Source organism: Zeugodacus cucurbitae, chromosome 3 (assembly GCF_028554725.1).
Source record: "Zeugodacus cucurbitae isolate PBARC_wt_2022May chromosome 3, idZeuCucr1.2, whole genome shotgun sequence".
Lineage (NCBI taxonomy): Eukaryota > Metazoa > Arthropoda > Insecta > Diptera > Tephritidae > Zeugodacus > Zeugodacus cucurbitae.
The window spans coordinates 1,901,254-1,924,294 of NC_071668.1; the positions used below are offsets into that span (position 1 = coordinate 1,901,254).

At 39.0% G+C, this 23,041-nt stretch overlaps 1 long non-coding RNA gene across 1 annotated transcript; it reads left to right on the top strand.

Annotated features, from left to right (window-relative positions):
• The first annotated feature begins 4,004 nt into the window (after positions 1-4,004).
• Positions 4,005-22,431, top strand: LOC105209740 (uncharacterized). The gene is made up of 3 exons (XR_008470349.1): positions 4,005-5,574; positions 16,763-16,824; positions 21,896-22,431. It is a non-coding gene; the product is annotated as an uncharacterized LOC105209740 (long non-coding RNA).
• Positions 22,432-23,041: the final 610 nt, after the last annotated feature.

The window sequence follows — 23,041 nt, forward strand, 5'->3', positions numbered from 1 at the left end:
AACGTAGTGCAAACGCTTTGTTGAATCTTGAGGATCCTGGTGATTCGTTCGTATTTGGTCAGTCGAAGCTGCCTAAGTGAGATTCTCCGTAGTCGTGGAGATAACCTAACCTAGTGAAGTCCAGTAGGTCTCCCATACATTTTACATAGTTTCTTATCGCCAACTCTCACTAATTCGAAAGAGTGTAGCCAGACTTCTTTTCCTTCGTTTAGTGTTTAGTGAAGTGGCCCCTATTATTCCAGCTAATTCAGTTTAGTTCCCAATACAGAAACTGTTCTGAGTGTTTAGGTCAATCTATTTTGAAGTTATTTTAGCTAACTGTGTCGCATTGGCCATGATGCTCTGTTTGATGGATGTATTTCAATATACTTTGGTTCATGACGAGATCCGTACGTCGGACCTTTTCGTCGATTTTCTGAATTAAATGTGAAATATGAAATAGATGTGCGATTATCTCGAATAATTGTGTGCTTTCGAGATTTAACAATATAGATCACTTCCACTAATGGTCTTCGCTGCCTAAAGCAACGTAACTGTATTCTCAATTTCACTTTCGTATTTGTTGATATTATAACGATATATATCAGACCCTTTCCCACGAAATATCTTCGACCTATCCATATCACCCTACTGAGAATTTTAATTAATGAATGCATATGAGGAGATATATAGATATATACGTTTGACCGTGTGTAAGCATTGCCCTTGCCCATTTCATTAACTTGCATTTAATTCCTACAATTGTAATGGGTTCAACCGAATACAGTGAGGGTAATTAATTATTTTCCGTGTGCAATTGATTGTTGCTGTTATATGCTGCCTATATTCCTACCATTACAGCTGTGCATGATGGTTTTGGCCAGCATGGTCTGGAATCGGAATACGGGTGGATTGGGTAGCAGTGGTGGCGGTTGTTGATTGTAACGTTTGCATGTCGACTTGCGTGTGAGGGAATTTCGAAAATAAAAAAAAAGACACATTCGATTCGGTGACATTTTGTCACAGGTGGCATTAGCTTGTTGTTATTGTCATTGGTCGACTTGATAAGGAAATGACGCAGCGCATAAAACAAGCTACTGGTATTTCACAAACAGCATAAAAGGTGAATTCGTAGAAAACTCTTACAAAGGAGTTCACATTTGTTGCTACACAAAACATTCTAATTACTTTAAAATATACAAAAAGTCAACGAAATTGTCACAATATAATTTTCGAATCATGATATCTAGAAACATAGATATGTATGTATGTAGTATATATGATATGTTGGTATCATGAATAAAAGCGGACGAAACGGAAACGTTAACAAAATCCGCTTAGACCAAATTGTATTTGTTAAACTTCCGTTGAAATTAAATCATATATTTCGTAATCGCCGTTGAGTTGTGTATTATCAAATTGCTTTTATTGCAAAATCGATGTATATGTATATAGTTCTAGACAGAATAGACAAATTTCATATTTGCCATTCAACAATATATTTTTAAAACTATAAGCGCACGCTCAGCATTTTAGTTAAAACTGTGTGGAGGTTAACAATTACTATTATTTAGAGAACCTATTGATCAAGATTCAAAATTTTAGAAAAATTTAGTTCACCAAAAAATTTATCAAGAATAAATTTCTAGTTTAAAATAGCTTTAATATTTTTTTTTTTAATATTTTCCAAAAGTTTGATAAAGCTTAAATCATTATTCTCATCGCACAGGGTACCAGTATGTCAAGCGGTTGTCACTGCAAAGCCATTGTATTTGTGCTGGTCATGAACTTTCAGCAGAATCGTACAGAAAGCCCAGTATACATAAATGTGTATGTATGTATATACCTCAATCTAATTATATGAGGTAATTTTACAACGGCGCCATTAATGAATCATTACTCTCCGCAATTTTTATGTCATCTACTTATACGTTTCACTATTTTTATTTCATTGGATAGTTCTTTTTTCATTTATGTGCGCTTTCGCAATTACACTTTGTACAATTCAATTATATTTTTTGTATTGTTCTATATTTTGGCTTGAAGTTTCCTAATTGTGCTCGATTTCTGCTGTGTGCGCAAAGCTGTTTGCCAAATTTTCACTTCGCTGGCAATTGTGTCACCTCTACTCGAAACTATAGAAGGTGTCAGCCGGTATGTTATGACAGTCATTAACATTATGGTTAGACGTTACAGAATTGTAATAATTTTCAAAATCATTCATTAATGAATATTTTATGATTTTTATTTTTATTTCCCTCAAAGTCACATTACTTTTTGTTTTTAAGTATTAAACTGAATTTAAGCCAAATTTAAGATCGTTTAATTCGTGATAATTCATTTCGTAAATGTAAATAGTAAGTTTTAATCTGAAACAACCTAATGAATTGCGCATATCAAAGTCCATAAAAGCTATAATTTTGTGAGATGGATATGTTTAACAAATCCTACAAACGAAGAGTTTTCGTTTTCACAACAAACCTTGAATTAAATTCGTCAAAGATCGTTTCTCCGTTGCCGTAACAGAAAAATATTTTTGGAACAATTTATTTCGAGATAATAGGTTCATTATGATCAACAAGAAATTCTATCTGAACCTCTTGCCTTTCGGCTGGGTTCTGGGTCTTCGTAATCTAAATAATAGTTAAGAGAAATTGAAGAAGATTTGACGAAGTAAAGTTAATTTTTTGATCAGAGTATAGTTCATTACGTTAAAACACTTAAAAGGTTATATAATCTCGATCACTATCAGATCATGGTGGTTTCACACTAATTCTAATGATCGCCCACAAAGAATGAGGAACATTTTTCTGTTGTTGATGAATTAGATTAGAATGATTTTCCAGGTTGAGAAGGTATATATACATAACTATTCAACGGGATGGATAAGTTTACTTGGATAACTATTGTGAAAGATCTGTGAATCTTTCTCTGTGAATTAGATGTCCAGATTGATTTTCCAGGTTGAGAGGTTATATATACATTACTATTCAACGGGATGGATACGTTTAACTGGATAACTATTGCGAAAGAGTTTTGAAAATATTGAATTAGTATTGAAAATAGTACTATAGTGATTTGTATTCATTTCCCTTTCCGATCATGTTCATAAAATGGGCCGGATATAAGCATCGTTTTCCGAAAATTTGTAATAATAGTGTTTTTGAAGTTGCTTAATTTTTTTTTAACTGAATTAAGAGTACTTTAAATTTATTTGTGTTCTATATATTATTATGAGTAGTACATACATATCCATTTTCACTAATGATAACAAAACGGAAGTTAAGAAAGAATATTTGTTGTTGAAAAGCCAAAAAAAAAAATATTAAGACAGAATTAAATTAAGAAAAAACACAGGCTAATAATCGCGGTGTGTTGTATATACATCTATATATATGGGAATATACAAGAAACACAAATATATATGTACATATCTGTTAGAATTTAACTATGTTCTAGGCATGTGAAAGAACTATTGTAAAGTTAAAAAATTATAATAAAATATTCATATACATATATACTCGTATGTGGAGTATAGGATGAGGAAGTTTCTTCATACAAAGCGGGAAGAGGTCAACAAATTATTTCACAATGAAGAAGCGTTAATGATCATTTGCATTATATCAGCAATTAATAATAGAGAGCGCAAGTTGGAGAGTGAGAAAGCAGCCACAGAGCGCACTTTGAAACGAATTGAAAACGGAAATAAGACTACAATAGTTGGGTAGAAGAGAGATAACACTAGATCACGGTTCTTGTGCTCATTACCTATATAGTATCGCAGTACACCTGTGTTTCTACACGCTTGACTGCACCATACATCAGGTGAAAAAGTGAAACATTATTATATACAGTGCCATCGCTGAAGAGAGCATAGCCTCAGTGCGATTGCTATGGAGGTGTGTGCGTTAGAGCAGCACGACTGCTACTTGGTACTGGCGTATGGATTTACAGCACGAAAAGAGCGCACATAACTGTCAACACCACAGTGGTCACAAAAGGTTACAAAAAGGCCGAGTGCACCGGGAATGTGCACAAGTCGCTTAACGTAGTTCGAACGTAGTGGATCGGTTTGGTGCAGCTCGTGGCGATCAGCGTGCTGAAATTGCCGGTCGCTGGTTGCTCATACTAATATATACAATGTGACTTTTTGAATTTAAATATCAAACAACTCGGAACGCAATTCAGTTTTCTATAACAATAATAAGTGTGTAGAACAGCGTTCGTGCGCTGATCCGATTAGCAACTTAGTGAACGCATACTCGCGAGCGCGTACCGAACAGCGCAGATCTGCAGTAGTTTGAGCTGAGCGCGTGAGTGCGCTCTTGCGATGACATCAATGGCAAGTGAGCGCAGCTCGTGTGCCCTGTTGGGGCGCTCGCAGTAGTTACCTGTCGCATTGGCCACGTCTGCTACGATCAGTTGAACGACAGCTAGCAACAAGTACGCTTGTTAGCCAAGCATAGCGGACGTCTACTGGCTAAGTTTGCTAAGCCAACAAGTCTAACTACATACATTTGAAACATTGGAGGCTGTCTTTTTGAGCTGATCGTGTCTCATTACTTCACCGAACACAGTGTTGCTAACCAGACTACACAGTTTCAGTGTTAAATCAATAAAATACAACAAAACAGTGCTTTATATATATATTTACCGAAAAAAACACTAAAGACTGAACAGTTAATAAAATAAAACATTGGAGAAATGCCACTTAGTTAACACGCAGGTGCGAATTGGAAGCAGACTAAGATGAAAGAACTTCGAGAAGCCAAAAAAATGTGATCGCCTGAGTTGTGATGAGCTGGAATGGAAAGCAATGAAAGCAAACCAAACAACAACAGTACTAATTTATTTACTTGTACGAGTTTTGTTGCTTTGTTGTATTTGTCGAACTGTTAAAAAGCCTCGAGTAAACAACAAAAAGCAAGTGAGCCAGCCAGAATAACACAAAGTCAACAGATTTTTAGTGGGCCGGCAAATGAACCGAACTGGCCGCTTATCGACACCATTGTTTTGTGTTGGTATTTGCTATGGAATTAAACGACAACAACCACAAGTCAAACAGTTAGGTACAGAACAGTTATATAGCTGCCAAATTAAGCGACCTTATTGCAGAGCTGAAACGGTCACTTCGAACAGGAGGAGCTCAGGCTTGAGAACATAACCAAATCGAAACACAGAGAAAATAGCTTTCACGTGCGCAAATTGATTGAAGATTGAAGACTATATAGTCCACAGTGTCGCTGACGTCGACACTCAAGCGCTAAGTAAAAAAAATACGAAAAAAATGACTTTGTGTGGTGAATTTTTGCCACCAACAGACGAACTCCTGTACTTTGGAAATATGAGCTCGTTAATTCTGGTACAAGCATATGCTCCTGTGCCTACCAGGAACTGTCAGTTGACTCCTGTCAAAAAGTTGACAAAAAGTAAGATAAGCTGCGCAGTTCTGCTTTTGGTAGCTCTGGCTCAGCTGCCTGCTGTCAGTTCTCGTCGATTTTCGTCCTTGACTGAAGCTGGTGTGAAACTTGAGCCTTCAGGCTGGCTGAAAAAAAATTGACGTTGAAGAGTGAGGCTCGGCGTACATATTTTGTGGTGAGTTGGATATTTTTTATTTCATTTTTGCAATATTTATTAAGTATTTATTATGGGAAGGTAATACTTGATTTAGTTTTATTTTATGTTGGCCTGAATAATCCGTTGTTAGTTATACCCTTACGTTGAGTTTTCTTTTAATATTTATTTTGTGCTTTACTGTACTTAAATTTACTTTTTTGTGAATATCAAAAGTGATCTACTATTGTCTGTTCATACCACAAATTCAACGCCTTTTAACTGCTTCACTCAATTTTAAGCCTAGCTTCATTAGCAAGTTTACTTAATAAAAATGTGTGCGGAAATTTTGCGAAATACTTGGCTGGCAAAAATATTAATACATATTTATCGCATGGCATTGTATAACAGACTTAACACTGCGACAACAACAATTATCAAGTAAATGAGCACAAATAAAAATAGAATTGGAAATAGGCTTAACAACAGCGCAAAGCAATTAAAAATCAAGCACAGTGTGGCAAATTGAAAATGGAGACGGAAGGAGCTAACAAAAATATAAGATAATAACAATAAGAAATACGTATGTATGCGTGTGCGCGTGTGTGAAAAAGCAGCAGACTTAAGAAATAGCCAACAGTTGTATAATTTGATCAATGCCGAGAACGCAACACAACAGCAGCAGCCAGCAAAGCGAAAACACGCAATGTATTTGTTGTTGCGCATGCGTGCGCGCCTCTTTTCTACACAAACACACGCATCTGTATGTTTGTATGTATTGTGTGTCCGCTTCTTTTGCAGCATCATTAAAAATAATTTGTAGCACAACACAGGCACACTGGTACGCACTTCTTTCCGCCTTCGTCCAGCTAAACAAGTCAATAAACGATTAAAAACTGAGTCAAAAAGCAGCAGCAAATACATGTGCTCACGCGCCGTCCGAAATTATAGCGCACAAGGTTCTTTTTTAGAAAATTGCTCTTTTCTCGGCCGCTGATCTTACTTAACTTGCTTTGTTGCTATTATTTCGGGCTGACTTTGTAGCGCTGAAGTAGAAAGAATTAGACTCTTTTGTGTCAGAAAAACAATTTTGAAAAACCTTATAAGAAAGGCCTAAAACCAAAGGTAGTTTATAACCAAAGGGGGTTAGAGCAACAGCGTGTAATTATCTAGCGTTTTGTTGTTGTTAGCTGTTGAGATTTGAAATTTGATAAATGTATTTGCTTTTACGTATTGGCTATTCGTCATTACAAACTGACAGTGACATCATTAATTGTAGCAAATGTTTGTTTGTTCGACTAGAGTTGCCAGGTCATACAATAATAATTGTTAACTCTCCATAACAATTGAATGTTATACAGTTGAACTAAGGGAAGAAAGACCTAGGTATATGTATGTAGAGACTTGAAGAGGCAGCAGACAAATTTGGAAGGTAGACAAAAGTTTCGTATAGCCCAATAAGAGATTAAAAATAATTCTTAAATGGTTACCAAGTACGTTATTAAGCGGTTAGCATAATTATTTGAAAATTTCACAAAAAATTTACAAAAAATGTTCGATTATAATATAACCAAAATTTTCGTTGCATTATCATCATCAAAGTATTCACAAACAAATATAAGATTTTTTTTGTAAATATATAAAAACGCGCACAAGTTTACTACATTTCACACTCCCCATAGACTATGAATATGTCAATGCCGCAATCTCCAGTTGCTGTTGCTTTACAGTGTTGTTTGAAAAATGATAAGATATTCATATCTTTTAATTTGTTTGCCTCCATTTGACTGCGTTGTAGACCGCACATACATATAAACACACACAAGAGAACATGTATATGAGAATAATAACGGCGTTAGACCAAAAGATTTTTTTTTTTTGATTGATTTTTTCTCGACGACTTCATGAACAAAGGCAAAACGCGCCGAATGCTGCACTAGCGCCATTAAGTGGCGAATATTGCACTTTGTTTGGTAGCAATTTAGTTCTACACACATACGTATTTCAAAAGCGCCTCAACAATGCAAGCTGCCGAGATATTTGAAGCGTCCAAGCCAGACAGACGGTGGCAGCTAGCTGGTGGCTATCGGCCACCGCTCACTAGTGTCTGGTGGTCGGCAAAAATGCCATATCAATTACAAAATTCCATTTCAACTGGTTTTTTGTGTTGTTGCCGCCCTAACATATGTACATGAAGAGTACTTAAAGTGGAGTAATACACCGTGCTCTGTGCGGCTTTTGTCGGACTAAATGTTTGTTGCACATTTCTGCCAGCCGCAAGAGTCAAATGATCCGCGTGCGCAGGGTTTAAGTGAAAATGCGGAGATTTTTGTAATTCTACGGTTTCGCTCGGTCCACACTCTGTACTGCACAACCTTCTCTACACTTTGCACGCCTTGGCTTAAGCTGCCAGTGAGCTGAACTTCAATTCGCTGGAATTAAGACTTGACGTGTTCTTGGACGGAGATAATCCGAAACAACAGCAAAATACATGAAATGCTCGGCACACTGTATGTCGGTGTGTGGATGCCTGCTCGGCTTGGCCGCCATCAGCTGCTTGGCGCAGTCGCAGTCGTGTTGCAAGTGTTTATAGGCACACTGAACTCGGCAATTGAACTTTGGTATGGACTTTACTTATATTATTGCGGCCTTTAGTGCCGAATAATGGCCGAAAACGGGCACAGCGGTGGCAGCGCAAACGAGCTTGTATGCCCCGAAAAACATAAAACCAATCTGTACAACCTTTTTGGTACAACAAAAGCCAGCACGTTGTACAGCACATAAAACAGCGTGTCTGGCAAATGACTGCTGTGTCAGTGGCAGCGGACAGCGGCGGCATGCAACAACAACAGTGGCAGCGGTAAGTAGCGGTTTCGAAGGAAACTTACAAAATTCCACATCCGCTAGTTTATGTGGCAGCTGCTGCTCAGATTTTATGGACGCTTCTTTATCGTACAAGGTACATACGTACATGTGCTGCTAGTTGTATTGCTGTTACCACTACCGGTGTTGTAGGCAAATGCCAGCAAATAAATGCTGCAATTTGCAACTCATTTCAAGTTAAATGGCCACAACGCTGTTCGTGTGCGACCCAGTGTTGCAGAGTTCAATGGCAGTCGCAGAGTCGCACAGGCAGCCCTTGCCGCCTCTCACAGCCGTGTGTATTATGTTACCTCTGAACAGAGTGTGGCTTTCCTGCAGTCATCGGCTACTGCCAGCGACTGCTGACCACTAAGAGTAGCTGCCAATAACTTCTGTCCAACTGACAAGTGGCAGCAAAATGTCAAGCTATTGACAATCCATCCGTCTGTGCAACAGTCCACAGCGCACGAAGCAGCCGTGTGGTAGGCCCTTAAAAGTTGATGTTCAGTTGGCTTATTAGTGGAGTGCGCAAGCCGAAATGGGCATGAGGAAGTCGCTTGCGGACAATTTTGGAATATTGTCTTTTGAAGATTTGAAAATCCAGAAATTAAAAAACGGTTAGAGCTCTTTAAATTAAGTTTAACTCTAACTTCTCTCTAATACAACAACTTGCCACACGTTCCTAACCTAAATCTACCATTAGCCTGTTAGCCCGTATAAAACTTTACACACAAATTTATGTATCTGCCTCTGTTTGACATTTACTATAAAACTTCTTTGAAACCATACAAATCGGTTTGCTTTTGTGCTTTTGAAAAAGTTCCCACGTTGTCTGCCAGCCAGTTGGTGGTTCGGCTGATTTGTTTGCCCTCATTTCATGAATTGTAAAGACTTGCCTGAAAGTGAGTGGAGTTGATAGTCGCTCGCTTGGCCTTAGACTACAGTTAGTTAGTTGTTACCCACAGTGGCGGTTATCTACACTTTGCCTTGTATTTTACTGCCGCGAGGCGTTTAATTTTGTTATGTGAGTTTTCAAACACAATTTTATATAGGCGCTGCTTTAAATAAGTAATTTTGGGAATTTCATGAATGAAAATTGTCTTCGGTTGTTTACACTTGTAAACATAAAAATTTCTACACACTCTCTTATAACTTCCTATTCTTACGAAATTTCTGGGAAGATGTGTGTTTTTGTGATTAGCATTCAACATTTCCGCTCACTACCGTGTTAAAGAGGTTTTTTAGATGTTACCTGTATTTTTTTTATTCTACATTGTCAGCATTAAACAGTAGTTCCACAGAAGTTGTAAAGCAGCACATTAAACCTAAAGTGTCTTATCTTTAATTTGAAGAAAGTGTTATAATGAGCGGAGTAAATAATATGTTTCAGGGTTAATTTAACCTTCTTTTTATGTAGTTCAGCAAGAGTTTGAGAAAATACAATACTTTTATGTGCTTTGAAGGCAAGACAACCATAGTTGTTCATGGAAGTTGTTTCTAAGACAACTTACTTGTAAGACAACCTAAAGAGTAAAATAAACTTTTCTTTTGATTAAATAACGAACTAGAATGGTGTTTATACTTAAAAATTTTATCATATTTCTTTATTAATTCTTTAGAAAATAGCAAATGCTTCATGACTCCGCTTTGCACTCAACTTAATGCGATTAGTTGCATCATTTAATCGCTTATCGCTTGTTAATCTCTAATTAAACGCCAGTCGAGGAGCAACAAAATAGCCAACAAAGAAATGAAAATCCTACAAGTGGCAGTCCGCTGTCATTGCGTGGCATGCCACAAGTGGCGCGCACATTTCACGCACTGTCATGCAAAAAAAAAAAAAAGAAAAAGTGCTGAAGCCACAGCGCGTGCGCGGCTTGCAACACTCGGCGCGCAAACATGTTTTAGCCGCGCATTAATGCCAGCCATATTTAGTGGCAAATTAAAGCTGACAGTCGAACAAGCTCAATATTCAATAAGAAAGAAAAAGCAAATCGAGCAAACGTAAGGCAAATGCAAATCAGTTGGCAGCGCTTTGCATACGCATTTAATTTGCTTTTAGCGCATTGGTGTCTGCACTTAATAATATTGTGCGTGGCTTGCAGCAACAACGGTTGGTGGTACATGTTGCACGACTGTTGGCTGGCAAGTTGTGTATGTGGCAAGTTGTAGGATGCGTGTTTAGTTAATTTGTTTTCACTCATTCTTAATTTGCTTGTTGGCTTGTCGTAAGTGATGTTGCATGCAGCGAACATTGTGTTAACCATTTTTTTAAATTTTTTTGTTTGTGCCTCAACGGCCTACCTAACTACGACTCTTGTTGTGGGCTTTAATGTGTGTTCGCAGTCGGAGTTAATGACATTTGAGCAAATGTTAGTCACTAAAAATGCGAAGGCAGCAGTAAAAATTATGTGTTTGAGTAAGAAATTCAACATTACTTTTGTTCGGAGACATTTGGTGATGTCTCTGATAAATTTTGTAGTTTGAATTTAAGACATTTTTGTGGAAAGCCTCTTGTTGCGCGGTGAAAAACTGTTCGAACTCAATGCAAATGCTCTAGGAATAGAGTATAACCCTTATTCTGTATTTTGTATGCACAAATGTTGTTGCCTCGCTGTGGCAGTGAGCTTCGCTTGCATCTTCTGCCACCCGTTCGTTTGTGTGATACGCCCAGAGGCATTCTGTCACATTCGCATTCAGTGGAAATCAAAAATCAATGCCAATGTTTATGACATACCAATCGCGTATCGCTAGCATTGATTGGAACTACACAACAGCAACAACAACAAGAGCGCGAAAAGAATGTGCCACAATGGAGGGGCAAGGCGGCGAGCGCTGAACGCGGCAATTGCGCGAAATTTATGTGTTTCCATTGCATTGCCAACTGACAATGCACGATAAAGTCAACAACAATTGCAACAAAAACAACAACGCACAGACATAAGCCAAGCAAATGCCAAAAGAGATGCTGCAGCAACAGCAGCGGCAGTTAGTTAAGGCAACAGCAACAACTGACGACAACTGCAACTGCTGTGGCAAATGTTGCACGACCATGTGTCTGATGTATTGGTTGGCGACGCTTGCTGCCGACGACGGCGAAGGAGACATGCATATACATGAGTGTGTTTGTTGTGGCAGCTGCTGTGTCTGCTGTGGCTGCACCTTTAACCGTCTGTCAGCCAGTGTCTGAGGAGTTGCAATACCAACTCAGTGATGATCACTGACGACAATGATGATGGGCATGTTGTGCCACAGCGCTGTAAATACACTACAGCACACACAGCCGTTCAGCGCTTGGCTGGCCAAAAAAGAGTGTGTGGCATGCCAACGCAGTGTGGGTAAAAAGTGAAATCTCTTAGAATCGATCTTGCAACACAAGTTTTTGTGCTTCCTACACCAGCAAAAACCAGTTTCCTGCAAGGGACCAAACGGCATGGGCGAAGTGGCAGTTAGGATGCTGCAACACATCTGTTGCGCTGTGTCCAAAATGGCAAGCCAGCTTACAACGTTGTATCTGCGCTGACACAACACCAAGTTGCACCTTTAAATATGTGTTTGTGTGTGTGTGCTGTCTTAGTTATATTGCCCATTTCGTTCGCTGGAACCGCTCATTTGCTGTCATCATCATTTTCGTTACGGCTGCAATTCGCTTTGTTTATTTGCAACATTTCGCCCAAGAACTCAGCGCTTCTCTACGTTTTCCGTTTTGCCAAACCCTACCGCAACAGCAGACACTCAAATTTAATTTGTGTTTTGCGTCGCTCACGTACAAGCCCAACCAGCAATCGCAGTCTTCGTTTTTGTTGGCCCTTTTGTCCAGCCATTCATCTGTCCGTCCGTCCGCACGTCCATCACACTGTCAGTCACATAACACATCTGTTGCACCTGTGCGCATGCGTACACCCAAAAAGCAACAGAAACAGAAACAGTTACATGCAACGAACAGTCCGCGCTGAATCTCCGAGTCTGATTCCCAGCGGTCCAACGCTCTCAGTCTTACCGAGCTCCTCTGAGCCTTCTGAGCCGCCGCGTTGCCGTGTGTGTTGGGCTTAATGAGTTTTTAAATGCACACATTTGTAATTTTTCAGTCATTTGGTGCTGCTGCGTGCCGGTACCAAAACTGGATATCGCCAACGTCATCGCCGTCACCACTGCTTCGGCTATCGTGTGAGTCAAACAGTAGCCATTGCGGCGCAGCAACAATTAACCGCAGCGCTAATCTGCCGCGCGGATTGTGCGGTGTGGCGCATAACACTGCACAGCATAGTCCAACGAAATGTGCTGGACCCTTTCGGGGTTAATAAGGAAAGTTTTACTCCACTCTGTATTTAGGCTGTCAATGCCTCGGCGTTAATCGCTATAAAAGCGCTTATTAAAACGATATTCCCGCATAACTGTACAAATAAGCGCTGACAATTATTTATATGGACGCTTAAGTAAATATTGTGTCGGATCGTGTCAATGACTGCAGCGCTGAGTACTGGTCCTTATTTGTGGCAACGCGCTCTGAAGAAGGCCTGACGGAAGATTTCTTTTGTTTGAAGTTTCTTTTTCCCAGCGCTCAAACACGTTTATGCCTAAAAGTCTTTCTCATTTTAATTGTCTTTAAAATATTATTATTTAACTTGCAACAAAATGCCAATGTGCTTCAAGCTGAGAACTTTTTTACCGCCTGAGCTCCATGCATATGAGCACATACTTTTCTGTATAAAAATATATAAGTGCGCTGTAGCGGAATTATATTTGCTTTTCTGCTGTTGGTGGTGAGTACTTCGGCGTAGCCGCTTGCCTTAAAAGGAGGCACGTCGCCAAAAGGGGCTAAGAAAAGCTGAATAAACAAGATTATTGCCAGCAGAGGCAACAAAAGTAAACGAAAAATATTGCCGCCCACATAAAAATATTTTTACAAGCTTCTTTATATATGTTTCGGTATGTGTGTGTGTGCTGTGGCATACCAGTTTTTGCTTAAGACGGTGTAAGGATTTTGGCGAGCCACAGCAATTGGCATTAGTAAAGACTAGCCAAGTACTTGAGTCCCACTATTTGTTGTTCGAAGCGATTACTCGCAATTCGTTGCTGCGATTTCAGTGATTTCATTTGTGGGTGCGCCTTGTTTTCGGCATGTTTTCAGCATTTCACTTTAAGTCTTTCGTCCGAACACAGTGTTCCCCGTTAAGTTGACCTCGAGTTAATTGATTTTGCTGTATATTGGAATTTCTGATATAAAAATTATTGGATTGTTCGGAAATAATTGAATAAATATTTTTTCAAAATACATAAATTCTCTTTATTTTTTGAACACTCCTCGTATATAACTGTACTTATTACTTACACAGCATATCAGCTCGATCCATATCAATTGTGCTTACATATGCTCGATTTCCTATCTCTGAAACTAACTGAATTACGAACAAAAAAAAATCGCTGACACGTTTATATTAATGCTGTCAGAGTTTCGTTTATTTTTGGGCAGATGCGCACGATTCGCTTTTGACAAAGTCACGAACTGTTATATGCACCGAAACGGTACACAAACAATAGGCAGAATGAACAATTTAATAACAAATAAAAATAAGCAAAGCATCAACCCACTTTGGAGCTTCAAACTGGAGCTCCATAAGCGCTACTAACGCTGCTAACGAACTACTTATTACTACAACAATAAAAGCAAAACAATTGTGGACGCGTATTAACTCGATTGCTTATTGCTTGAACAGTTCTTCTCTAGCCTTCAACAAATTGAAATCTCAAAATCAGATTACCTTGGGTCGACAACTCAAGCCGGCTTAGTTGCCAACGCCAATCAACTGAGCTTTCAGCGATTCTAGCAACTCATCTTCATCAGCCAAAAGCGCAGAGTTGGAGCTAAGTAGTAAAGAATGGACAAAAAGTAGCTGGAACATGTAATGAACATGAACACAAGCTCGACTCAAGCTCGACTCAAATAATTCTATAAAATCTGCTGACTGATGATATAACCTGCTAGCTGGGCAAATCATAGCTGACAAAGCAACACACAAACAACTATTTGCACTTGGTACCGTACTCGCTATTACAACAAAGAAAAAAGTAAATGAGTGTAAAGAAAAAGTAAGTCGGCGAGCTGAGCTGGGCTTTGATGTACTTACAACTATACTTACATAGGTATGTCACAGCAGCTCAGCGCTACCTTTCGATTATGATGTCGCGCTAAGTCCACTATTTAGCCTGGTCTTTGTGTTGTTGTTGTCGCTGACATTATCGTGGTCACCACTGTGACTTGAAGCCATCATAAAAGTGTTGACGTTGGCGCTTCTTTATTACCTATCGCCGGTGCGCACAGCAGCAGCAGCAGCACAACAAAGGCAGCCGTCGCCAGTCGCCGTCGCTGTTCCTCACTGCCTGGCCAGAGTAAAAGTCACTGTCGCACACTAGTTCAATGCGCGACTCGTGAGCGTTCGCCGCTTTTTGCTAATGCCATTTTTATTCACAGCGCGCTATGCTGTTGCCCGCCATTTTATATTTGTCTATATACATATAGACAATAAATATTTTGTTTTTGCCCGGTAATGGGCTGACTCGGTGCTTAAGTTCAGCTTTGTGTGCGCACTAAAACCCAGACGACAATTTAACTGAAGCAATTAGTCAAAGTAAAAGGCATGAAATAAAGTTGTATGCGGCGAAGCAACAACAAAAATTAATAAACCGAGAATAGTGAAAAAAAGCAATAATAATAAGTCACTAGCAAGCTTGTATGTGTGTGTGGGCACTTAGCAATCGCACTTAAGCTTAGCAGTGTAAAGTTCTAAGCGTACTCAGGCGTTGTCATTAGGCTAAGAGTGAATGTAGACTTAAAATGTTGACAAAAAAGTTGAAAATAATAATACAGTTAAAGATCATTGTCAGCTATCAGTGAGAAAATCTGAATTTCTCGTAATAATCTTATCATTAGTCACTTGTGCCCAGTGTGACTCTCCACTGCGTTGACATGCATCAAAAGCCCATTGAATACTCGACAGAGGGCTTACACTTGTGTCTGCAGCGTGTCAGCGGAGCCGCAGGCCAGGCATGGCCAAATGGCTGGTGAAATATTGCAAAAATGTAAACAATCTGACAAATATGGCAATTGCATCCGCTGCACTTTGGTGATGGACGGGCATTTTAATGCAACGTTCACAGCAGCAAAAGCAACAGAAACAATGAATATATATAAAGAAAATGAGGCGAAAAGCACTGCGAAGAGTTGTATCTATATATGTATGTATATGTAAATACATGTGTACGCATGTAGTGGAAAAAGTTTGGCATTAAGTAGTTGCTGGAATGCAACTGAAAACGCTTAAAATGCCATAATTTGCCGAAAAAGGCAATGCAAAAGGGTGCGCTTGAGTGAAAATGCCAAAAAGTCAAAAATCGAAAAACAAAACAAAACTGCAGACAAGGAAGTGCTTGGCAGGACTTGCCACAATTATTAAATTCACAAGTGAGAACCTGTTTGTACCAGAGATAATTTAATATTAGTGGCTGTTACAACACGGCTTAAGCGTGTAATGACAATAGTCAGCGGACAGCAGAGAGCGTCGACATGGCACAGATGCCGAACAGCTGCAGCATCCGTTGGGCACTGGGCATTGGTGTTGCCGGCGATAAGAACAACAAAAAGTCAAGCAGTTGGAAATGCCAAGTGCCGACGGCCAGCCGGTCGAACGGCTCGCATTTCGTTATTTTGCACTGTTGTTGTTGTTGTTAGGCAGCAATAACAAGCGAATACAAGATAATAAATAATAATGAAGGATAATGATAGCACCGCCACATAGCCAAGACGACGCGTACGCAGCGCAAATCTTCACATTTGTTGCAACAAAGTACGCACACGAAGTTACACGAGTGTTTACGAGTGCATGTATGTGGTTATTTTACAGCAATATACCTTTAGAATTTCGTAGATGAGTCACTGTGTGCGTCTGGATAGAATTCTAGATGCTTTTTTAAAACTTTTATGAGAGTTTCCGACTTCTTGGCGACGAGTCTCTGAAGAACTTTGCCTGTAGAGCGTAAGATACTGGCTTCAAACCACTTAAATGACTTTCATAAGCCTTCTGATTGAATCTAAACTTCTCGAGATATATATTTTCAAGTCTAGAATCATATATTGTTGTATATGTAAACCGTTACTTATATATTGAAACTCGAAATTCTATATAGAAATGACAGTATAACTAATTAACTATTAGTAAAGTCGATTTATGCATAAAAAAGAATCAAAAACGCTAATTCTTAATTAATAGTACAACTCTCTTTGCGAATCTAACAACCTTCAAATTATGCATTAAATACATATTTATCGTATATTTAAATAATAAAAATGTTTTTTCATTCTTTTTTGCAGTACTCACATATGAGAAGGAAGCATAAAGCCAGCACGATGCCTGCAGTCCACTATCCATTCGGGTGAGTCATTTTACGCGAGTCAAATTTGCATTTCCCATACACGCTCCCATACATAAGTAGGTACACATGTTTGCATTAGTTATTAGCATTCGAACATTCGATTTTAATGATTTTCGAGATCACATTGATTTCACTCTAACGAAACAAAGAAAATAAAAATACCCTAAGCGTTAGTTATGTAGATAAGCCATCAGCTGCTCGTAGTGGTCTTGAAACCCGCCATAGCGCTATGCAAATACACCGCCGAGCGTTGACAATTCGTGCGACTCTCGCCGAAGTTGAAACAATCAGCACGCCGCTGACAGGCCGTCCGCCAAGCTGCTGATGTGTTTATGTGATTTGTGTGTCCCAGATTCAGTGAAACTGATAAAACACAACGCGCCGCATAGAAAATTAGGCATACAAATTAATCACATGCATGAGTTGAGTTGACTTGACTGACTACCCGCCGACATGCGGCACAAATTGTGCGCCAAATAGCCGAATATATCGCAGCGAGTAGTCAAAACGCTTGAACGAAATGCGCGATATTATTTATTTCAAATGAATGTTGTGGATTTGCAAGATTTTCGGTGTCATTAATCACGTGCCACAGTTTGTGGCAAATAAAGGTATGGAGTTGAAGCAGCGAGCTTAGAAAATATAGTGTAATAGATAGGAGTGTTAATGAATCATAGATCTACATATGAGTCTAGTGTTTATTAAGGGCTTGCAGAAAGTCTTTCAGTAGCTAAGACATTTTTGCTTTCAACTTTTTTTATTTGAAACGACCTCACAAGCTCGTCGGTTCGCCTGTAACTGGAGTGAAAGCGTGTGAACTGAACTTGAAGACTTCTCAAGCATAACATTTACGTGCCAACTGCAGACTGCATTGTGTGTTAGTGAAATCAAAAACACCAACCGAGACAGTTACGTATCAATTTACGTTGGAATCACACCGCAAACAAACTGGAAGACAATAGCAGGTTGCAGACACAAATGCAACAAATACAACAAATGCGTCTGTAATTGCAATTTTATCTGCATAAATGTATACCTCAGCATATATGTGATATATCTCTTGTGTGAGCAGCCAGTTGACAATTGTAGAGTCACATTTGCTTAACAATGGTCCAAGCGCAGCAACAAGTGTCTTTGTGCGCTCATGTAAATGAGCTGAGTCTGCACAAAAGCGATATGGCGCTAGGGAAATAATTAACCGCAATAAAAATGAAATATTTCGGAAGAAATTAAAAAAGGTGCTATACAGTGGCGATAAAGCGGACATAAGGAAATGATAAAGTCTAACTTCATTTAGTGATATCTAGCATTTTTTTGAGATATAGAAATTAAAAATTATTAAGACACAAAAATTTTAAAAATAATTTTAATAAAATATAAATGAACTTTTTAACTTCTCTTTTCAAATTTTCCGATTTCCGCTCATCTGTTTCCTTGTGAGAAATTATCTACTAATTTTTCTATTTCTCTTTATATGTGAGTAAGTGTCTAGCTTCAAGTCGTCTGGCAATAATTGAAATGTGATACTAACCACTAGTTGACTGTTTTTCTAACAGACTGACAAGCTATTTGACGTTAGCTATGCCTGTGAGTGTGACGTCTACCGATCATAAGCATATGTGTCACATTCGCTGATTTACGGCATTTCTGTCTCAGTGCCACTGACAGCTGTGTGTTGTAATGAGGAGTTGAACACCTGGTTAGAGGATGCAATTGTAATGCAATAAATGAAACAAAATGAAAAGAAAGTAATAAGAAAAATATACATTTAAACAAAGTAATGCACAGCTGATCAATTCCTTTAAATTTTCCAAAAATTCTAACCCACCACTTGCCACAAATAAACATTAAATAAAAAAAATGAATTTCAAAAGATTTGTTTGCCTGCAATGACTCAGAATTATGTCCAAATACACAAAATAACAATATTGTCGAAAGCTTTGGAACTGCTGAGTTTGGCATTATGGCTCGTTTGACAGTTCAACAGCCTCTAAAGTGTTTGCTTGTAATTTTCGTTTCGAGTGCTGAGTGGGTAAATATTTACTATTAACGCTACAAAAGTACTTTTGTGTAGGTGCTGCCAAATATTTGATATTTGTAAGTGGGATGATTGCTTAGTAAAATGTAAGTTGCTATGTGTACTTGCATAAATATTGAAATCTTGGCGCTTTGTAACCAACACAGGAAAAGATAATTAAGCTTTGAAAAATCAAAGAAGAATTAGAAAAAATAACTATCTTAATAAGTAAAAGGAAATTGAGAAAATAAAGAAAGATAAGATTAATAGTCATGCTTTTGACTTGCTTATTCAATTCTACAAAATATAAAGTTTTTAGACTGCTCATCAATATCATCTATTTACTTTGATCAGCTTAAGCACATCATCTTCTTTCTTCCCCTAGGAACTATAGCCACAAATATTACTGTATATTTTACCGTATTAAATTCCATTTTCATAAGCAACACATAAGCGTAAAGTGGCAGCGATCGAAATCGCAAAATTCGCCGAATTCCCCAATGTTGTGCTGGCAGCGCGTGGCTGCAATCACTCACTCATTTCACCGCCTCTTTCAAGCCGCCATGGACTAACTGTATACAGCGAACAACGAAAAGTAACAGTAGCAATGACAAAATATGCACTTGCCGCCACTCACTGTGCCACTTTCGACACACGCGCGCAAGGAGCAGCACTTCTGGTCGTCAAAGTCATTGTCAGCAGCTGGTGGCCGCAGATAAACGCCAAAACGAACTGCAGTTGCATTACAACAGTTGTTGCCGCATTACAACTGACCAATGTGACTTCGGAGCAATTCATCATCGTGTGTTGACAGCACGACCGCCATGAGTCGCCACCATTTGCGCTTTCATGTGTTGCATACAGCGGGCCGTTGCTACTCTTACTGCCACAAACCTGTTGTTCTCTGCAGCAGCCCACCCGACCAACTCAATTTAAATACAGACATGAAAACATGATGCGCGCTGCCACTGCCACTGCCACAGCTAATAACAATTAATGCGTAAATAATACTCAATTCAAATTTAATTGCTAATCGCCACATAAATACCTTGCCAGATATCACAATCAACAGCAATAACTTGAATAGCAACATGTGGTGCGCAACACATCTTTGCATATACGCTAGCCTTGCTGCAGCATCCTAAGTATGTGGCAAGTGTCGCATAAAAGTCGCGACAAAACGCATTTATTATCTCGACGCGCTTCGCATTCAAAGTGTCAACGGTGCATGCAGTGGTAAGCAAAGCAAGTGACTTGGCTCACGGGCATCTCCACGGATGTGTCGTGGCTTTCAAGCTGGCTGAAATAGATTCCTTTATGTGTATTGCTGCCACAATACTCACTTGACGTGGCTTCTAAAACCGGTTGCTTCACTGAGTGCGATGCATTTTCAAACTGCTTCGAATTTCTTTTACTAGGGAATATAGGATTAATTATTTAGAAGTGACTTCAGAGGAAGCATTGATATGCTATGAAGGGCTTTCCTTAGCTAATATGAATTAAACTCATTATTCTTTAGATCTCTTTGTATTACTCACACATAGAAATATTAGAGTGGGTTCTATGACTCATCATCTGTTTATTTTCAAGTGACAGATGCCAAAATTCCCAGTGCCCGAAAGTACCAAAGCGAAACACCGTCATTATGATCAGCCAAAAGATATCGAGTGTTGACGCTAAACAACTAATAACAACAACAGCAAAACACCAAACAAGTGCCGCTAAACATCGCCTCAAACTGTTCGCACAGCATCGGCTGATCAGCATCCTGTGCAATCGTTTTGTCGACTCATTTAAAGTGTCGTCGAAGCGCATGCCGAAAAACGCGCACCTCGATTAGATTGTGCGCCGCAGTGCAGAACGTCCGAATGTGTCGCATCGGTATAACCGGCAACTGTGTGACAGGTGCAACATGCAAACGCGCATGCGTGCAACGCGGTAGCACAGACACTCGTGTAATATATTTGCATATTTATGTCGGCTACCATCGGCAACTTCCTGATGTTTTAATCAGCCTGCCTGCCTGTGCACCGGTCTGGATGGCTGGGCTACTCCTTGCCACATTCGCTCGTTCGCTGGCTGTTTGTTAAATTAATGACGCAACATGACTTTGCTTGCCCACAAAACTACAGAGGCGTGTGCATTTAATAAGATTTATTAGAACATTCGTTATTGTTGCAATGCTTCACCTTCTTTTCTGCGCCGGCACTCGTTGCTTTTGCAAATCGCGGCGATAAATTGTCAAATTAATCGTTTGGCCTGCTTCGGCTGACCGTTGCACATTGGACAGACACATTGGTGTCTTGCAACATTTGGCGCTTTTTCTTGCTCTCGTTAATTGGTGGCAAAGTGTGCTATTAATTTCGCTGCTAAAGACGTTTTCGTGCGGTCTATGGACCTATGAAATAAATATATATGCGCTGATGCGTTCGCGCTTTGTTGTAATTAAATGTGGATCTATCGTCTATCGTAGTGGTACCAAATGCAGTTTGTGAAGGGTTAAACGTTAATTTTCAATTATCGGCGGCAATTTTTCAATAACAAATTCAATTTGAAACTAGAAAGCATAATTGCAATATGATCGCTATTAATAATATACAATCTTAAATGAATTTATTGGAAAGCTTTGACCTTCTCTTTAGCGCTAATGGGAGGTCATTACTGCTTGCCTGAATTTAATTGGCAATTTCATTAGAAAATTCTTCGAAAATTATTAAATCAAGATTTGGTTTATGTCTTTCACTCAAACCGAGCACGTTCTTTATTTTTCCTGTCGGTGGGCTCATTAAGTGTGGAGAATTCTTATACGCGATGGTCTGCTGCCTGTTGGCCACCCAATCCAATGACAACCGCCGCCAATCGCAACTGTAAATTGTTGGCGTGTGGCAGTAAATTGTTGCAGACATATTAGCGAGCGCTTAGATTTATAAGACTCTTCTGCAGCTAGAAGAAAGTAGTAAATATTGCTTCCTCTGTGTAAATAGCTGACTAACTGCTCGTTCTCTTTATGCATGTGTGTCTAACTAAATATTCTTTTATTTTGTTCTGTTGCAGGCAGTCGCAAGTGATTAGAGACAACTGACGGATGGAATGCTCGGCAGTAAGCGCCAACGGCCAACTTGAGGCAGCTGTTGTGGAAATGGAGCTCCGCTCATTACTGTAGTATGTCGCTGCTTGCAAGTTGTTGAGCTCCAAGCTAGTCTATCATGTCGCAGGCATCGACACACGACAACCGGAGTGATTAGCTGTGGCGCATGGCGTATGTTGGTATGTCATTGAGAATAGCAAGAATTGTGTGTCCATTTGCGCTAGTTTGTAATATAGTTCGATTAATGTCAATGCGCACTACGGTAACTTCCGGTGTTCGGTGTGGCCCACAATGTGGCAGCGGATGTGTGGTAGCTCAACCAGTTTGCCAATGTTGCTTTTTTATAATGGTTGGGCTGATATATTTAAAAAAAAAATTTTATTAGAAATCTAGAGAGCCTACTAATTTACAATGCAAAAAACATTTCTAAAAATATCTCAAATAATATTTGCCGGAAATTCGCTTGATTACCATTGATTGATCAATTAATTCTGATTGTTTTCAAATTCTTTTTGGATTTATGAAATTTGAAATTAATTAATCTTACTTAAAGCACAATTTTAATTAATGCACACTAATTTGGCTTTCAGCGAGTCTTCTTCGCTGTATAACTTCTTTGCTGAATTGCCCATAATCAATCTTTGATTAAGTAAAGTTGCCGCGGGCAGCAAGGTAATATATGAAAAATAATAATGACAATGAAATGAGGAGAAAAGTTTTGGCATTAACAGTTACTGTTAGAAAGCGCTTAAGGCTGGCACACAAAAGAAATATGTCGAGTCAAATTGTAATTGAGTGATAAATTGTTGAACAAAGCGTTGCTTAAATGCATGCCATTGTGGGCCGCCGCTAACGGTAAACAATAAAAAGTGGCGAGCGCGTATAATAACAACAGATGCGTAGTAAAAATTTTAGATTTTTTTGTTTGAAATCCTATTTCTTCTTTCAACACTATTAAATAAATTATAATTAATCGTAAATGCGGTTTCATGAATTCATTTTTCTAAAACTAAAATCAGCACCAAAAAACGAAGTCAAAATAATTAATCGCCATTTGTGGTCGCGCGTGTACTATGAGAATATGAATAAAAGAGAAAGTGGTAACAAAGCAA